This window comes from Adiantum capillus-veneris, chromosome 19, assembly GCF_014529385.1.
Source record: "Adiantum capillus-veneris isolate H3 chromosome 19, ASM1452938v2, whole genome shotgun sequence".
In the NCBI taxonomy this organism is placed as follows: Eukaryota; Viridiplantae; Streptophyta; class Polypodiopsida; order Polypodiales; family Pteridaceae; genus Adiantum; species Adiantum capillus-veneris.
The window spans coordinates 150,516,493-150,522,492 of NC_140949.1; positions in this window are offsets into that span (position 1 = coordinate 150,516,493).

A 6,000-nucleotide genomic window follows, 5' to 3' on the forward strand; every position below is an offset into this window, starting at 1 on the left:
TTACATAATCAAGGTAAAAAAAAAAACAAGTGAAAGGGTCACGATGGCTTTCTAAAACAATAAAAAAGTGATAAAATCATTAAGTTGAGTTTAACTAGAATTATATAAGGTGAAGTAGTGTTCAGGAATGTCTCTTTTATTAAGCGATCGAGTGTCCTCCTTGCAAAGAAGCAAACCAAAAATACTGGCTTTTTTTTGTGAAATTTGTAAGACTTTTGAACTAAGTTTTGACATCATTGCACCAGTTTTTCTTCTCTTTACCATGGTTTGTTCATTAATATATATATGTGTGTGTGTGTGTATAAATAGATAAATAAATAAATAAATTTATATATATAATTAAAAAAACTCATTAACATATATTATATATTACTTATATATATATTTGTGTGTGTGTGTGTGTGTGTGTGTGTGTGTGTGTGTGTGTGTGTATGTATATGTATATATAGAACTTATTAGAATTATGCAAGGTGAAGCTTCACTTTATCATTCTAAAAGAATAGAATGCACGAGAAGTCAAGCCATGTGAGGAAGTAAAACGAAAGGTAAAATAAAAATATCACTGAAACATTGAAAGTATGCCCAACCCAACACTTCTTTAAGGCATCTTTTAGAAAGCCAAAAATCTCGCTTGGCTTGAACTAGTGTTGCTTGGTTGGCACAATTCTATGAAACACGGTTGCATTGGTAAAATCAGATTACAATGGTTACAGAAAACTCGAAAACCGTTTTCATGTTAAAAACACATATCATAAAGACAAAACACTTTCCTTATGAGTAATTTGTTTATTGGAACAAATATGGAACCCAAGATTTAGTCTTTGAGGAACCACAAACAAAAACAAAACAAATGGCGTTGTAGAAATGAATAATACGTCACTTATGGAGATGGTATGATGTATGGTCAAAAGTCAAGCTTTGTCACATGCATTTTGGTTTAAGGTTGTTGTACTAAACAAGTGTTGCACTAAAGCATTGCCATCTATCACTCCTTATGAGGCTTGGCATGGTAAGTAGCCATCCATTGGTCACTTGCATGTTATAGTTTAAAAAGCAAAAAAGGTTACAAGCTATATCATCTACAAATGGAGCTTATTTTGATTAGTCGAGATGTTGTTTTTGTGAAAGATACAGTTCAACCTTTGTTGGCACATACCAAGGAAACAAATACAAGCTCACAAATTGTATATGAAGCATTGTTGCCTTTATTCAAGGGTGAGTGTATGAATGTAAGTTCTAATGAGGCGCGTGTGCAGTTTATGTAGATTTTAAATGACATTCTAGATCATCCATTTTTTGATGCAGATTTACAAGATATAATTGATGAGGATAGGGCTGAAAATGAGCAAGCTAAAAGTATGCCAAGATGACTGTTATTAACCTTGAATGATAGTAAATTGGGTGCACCTTTATTTAGTCGCACTCGTCCAAGTTTTCAGCATACCTCTTATGCATCAAATAATTATGTTTTGATTTTGTTTCATATGTATGATGAGAAATAGCCTCTACCATTTGATGAAGCACACAATTCAGAAGTTTGGTTGACCGCAATGCTATTGAGTATGATGATATGTGAAGAATGGCACATGGTCTATGTGTGACATTCCTCTTGGCAAAAAGGCCATTGGTACTAAATGGGTTTGCAAGTTGAACAATAATCCTAATGGTAGTGTTGATCACTATAAGGCTATACTTGTGGCAAAAGGGTATACTCAAGAAAAGACTATTGATTTTGATGAGACTTTTGTTACCATATACATGTGGTAGTGATGTGTGTGAACACACTAGGATTGTCGGGGCAATTTTTCCCTCTTTAGGAGGTTTTTTTTCCCCGTGCATTGTATGTACACTCATCACTCTAGGGCTATCTATCTTTCCATTGCACACTAAGTAATACACTCTCTGTTGTGTGCCTTGAGCTTCCTTCATCTTCTCCAATCTATGTGTGTTTTCCTACAACCCTAATTCCAACATTGGTATCAGAGCAGGTTGCGTCCTCCCGGGCTTAGTCGCCAACAGCTCCAGCACATACCTGCTTACTTTCTCCGATTTCAGTGAGCTTTGGCGAGCTTTCTCAGGTCAACAAAAATTTTAGGTGAACTCGAAGAGCTCAATCTGCTCAGATTTTTGATTCGGGCTCATTTCGGCCTTCGTTTCACTACAGGCAGTACCGCATATTTTGTCATTTTGTGCAGAATTTTTGTCAGTGCCGTTTTCTGCATAACAAGTCCCTTACAGTCTTCTACAATTTGTGCTATATAGCACGTGTTGTTCTTGCTTCGTTTCTCCTTTTTTTGAACAGTTTTCACATCAGGTGCAACATTTACCATGGCTGACAACAACACATATGTGTTCAAGATGTTTGTTATTGAGGACATATTGGATGGGGACAATTACCCTATGTGGGCGTACATGATGCAACATGTTCTTGTATCGAAGGACGTCTGGAATATTGTGCAAGGCATTGATGTACGTCCTGATTCTGAGGATGTAGGCGATGTTGAGGATGTTGCAGGTCTTGCTACAAGGATTGATGTTGTTAGAGTTGTTTTGCCTATACCTGAGCAAGCTCATTGGGATGTAAAAGATGCGCAAACTCATGCATTGATTACGTTGTTTGTGAAGCGTACTGTTACTCCCCACATTCGTTCAGCGAAATCTGCCAAACAGGCTTGGGATATTCTGGCTGGTCTTTATGCAAGTCACAATGAGGCTAAAATTGCATTGCTGTGTAAAGAGTTGGAATCGAAGATTATGCATGAGGAAGATGATATGGACACTTTCCTTGCTGGTGTCAAGGATATCAATGAGAACCTTATTTCTGCAGGTGAAGTCATTTCAGACAGTTTCCTTGTGCAGACTGCTCTTGATGCCTACAAAATATACTTTATACCTAGGGGTCTCTTGGCCATTGGCCGGCTTTACAAGACTCAAACTTTATTACAAACTTTACAACTCAGCTTCTCGTAGATTGCCCATCTATAATCAAAGAGTATCAAATAATTATAATGCTTCTCAAAAAAAAAAACAAAAAACAAAAGTTTGGGTTCATGGAAGAAGAGGTCGTCTCGAGGATCGCTCGTCTGGCTTGCCTTCCGACATTTCCCCCTTCCTAGTCTTTGCACGCCCTCGTGCAAACGATGTCTTAACTTTGTTTGACTCGAAAGACTACAACCTTCCCATATCAAAGTTGACCGAACCGTGTTGGAAGAATTGCATCACCTACAAGTACAAGCTAAATGGATCTCCACCCAAAAGTCATTAGAAGAGTTCGAGCTGATTCATAATGGTTTATGAGTTATGACCAAAATAGTGTTTTTATCGCTCACGTAACGTGAAATGAAAAGCGCTTTTTATGTACCCAAATAACCATAAACACATCATGTGCATAAATCAGTGTGTTAAAAATGATGAAATAAACATGAAGCAACTTCATATGCACTCGGAAAGTCCATACATGCACTCGTATACAAAAAAAATACAACCACCGAAAGGGTATGTACGAGAGCGAGAGAGAGAGAGAGAGAGAGAGAGAGAGAGAGAGAGAGAGAGAGAGAGAGATGATGATGTCTATGGAGTTTAGTGCTTCTCAACGTGATTTAGGATTGATTAGGAGTTTTTGAAAGGCTTCTTGCTTTGCCGCAAGATAGCGGTGATGAGAGCTACGTAGAGGTTTTCACCACGAGAGCCTTCAGAGAGCGCGACCAATGTGAAACAAGAGAGCAGGTAGTAAGCAAGTAGAGAGAGTATTCTTCTTCTTCTTCTCCTTTCCGTGAACAAAAGAGAAGAGCTTATGGAGATGGTGATGAAGAGCTTGCACCACTCCGTATAATAGGTATGTATTGCCTTGTTGTAGTAGACGCAACTGACGGCACTGAAAATTGAGGTCTCTATGCCAATTTATAACTGCTCCAACTAGTCAGAGTGTGCCCCAAGATAAGGTAGTACTACCTCTTCCTCTAGGGATAGCTACATGTTGAGATGTCAAGCTCCGTTTGCTCGCCATACTGCTTATCATAGCACTTTGAGTAACAATCCTTTTAGAGAATTGGAGGCAAAAGTGGAGATTGAAGCTAGGGCAAAAAATTCAAATTACTGACTCGCACACTTGACAAGCGCATACTGGATGATGAAGAATACAGCCAACTCATCCAAGAAAGTACCCATTCACGAACCACACATTCTATTGAAGTCCATTGTTTGCTAAGCGTTGGTGAATATAGTGCTTGATTTTCATAGCGTTTTTTCTTTCCAATGATAGGGTTAGAGAAATGAACCCATATTATAGTTTTGCTCATTGTTTTGGTGAAATCTTTCTACTCTCCTTCTGCACCGTTCACTAACCCATCAAGAATGTGTAGGTTTCCCATGCATAGTTCGACAATAATGCATGTTTTTAGGCTTAGTGTGAAGTGACATCCTCTAGTTGATTTGGCGTCTGTGGGAATGCTAATTGTTTTGCTGCATGAGTTGTTTCTTTTATCAATAGCATTGAGAGTGTGGGTGTTCCTTGCATTTGATTAAAGATATTAAGATTATGAGTATCCTTTTCTTTGTTGGAATAAATAGATGAGAAACTTGATGATTAGTTGGAATACGTCTATAGTAATTGTTATTTATTCCAAGTCCTCAAAGCTGTGTTGGCAAACTCAAAGTTTATTAAGAATATCTATAAATATTGGATCATTTTGTTGCATTGTTAGTGTAAGTTCGTAGCATCATGGATAAGTGTGCCAATATGAAGGAGAAATTGTTTCTAAAAGAGTTTCTTTTGCTGCAAAGGTCTAAGTATCCTTGATGGGGCTTGCTTGACATAAATCACCACACAAAAGGACATCCAATCCACCAAATGGTTTATGATGGACTCATTTGATCGCACGCAAATGTGAGTTGGCCATGGAAAACACACTTGAACCAATCAAAGATACCTCATCAAAAACTATAATTTTTAAATCTCTATATAGAAGTGAAAGTGCATCCAACTTTTCAGCACTCAGACTTGTTTGCGAAGAAGTAATTAGAGGCAAGTGAAGTGCAGAGTGAATTGTGGTGCATATGAAGTTGCTTCATGTTTATTTCATCATTTTTAACACACTGATTTATGCACATGATGTGTTTATGGTTATTTGGGTACATAAAAAGCGCTTTTCATTTCACGTTACGTGAGCGATAAAAACATTGTTTTGGTCATAACTCATACACCATTATGAATCAGCTCGAACTCTTCTAATGGCTTTTGGGTGGAGATCCATTTAGCTTGTACTTGTAGGCGATGCAATTCTTCCAACATGGTTCGATCAACTTTGATATGGGAAGGTTGTAGTCTTTTGAGTCAAACAAAGTTAAGACATCGTTTGCACGAGGGCGTGCAAAGACTAGGAAGGGGGAAATGTCGGAAGGCAAGCCAGACGAGCGATCCTCGAGACGACCTCTTCTTCCATGAGCCCAAACTTTTGATGTTTTTTTTTTGTGAGAAGCATTATAATTATTTGATACTCTTTGATTATAGATGGGCAATCTACGAGAAGCTGAGTTGTAAAGTTTGTAATAAAGTTTGAGTCTTGTAAAGTCGGCCAATGGCCAAGAGACCCCTAGGTATAAAGTATATTTTGTAGAGTGAGACTTTTGCTAGTACTTGGAGACTTATGACCCAAGGGAATCCTGAAGTTGTCAAGTTTGATGCATTATGCACATTGCTGTTGCAAGAGTCACTTTCCAGAAAAAACAGGACTAGACAGCGTGCAATTGAACAGGCTTTTATTGTTTCTCAAAGGAAGGGTGGTAACAGCAATGCAACCACTTCTTATGGTTCTTCTGCGAGTGGAAAATCACCTATTCCTAATGCTTCTGCTGTTGGCAGCAGTTTGTTTGGAAATTCTGGTGATAAGGGCAAAAGGAAGATGCATTGCCATTATTGTAAAGCTAATGATCACTTGATCAAGCAGTGTCGTAAGTTGAAGGCCAAAGAGGTTGAGAAGAAAGAGAGTGGTTCCACTGCAA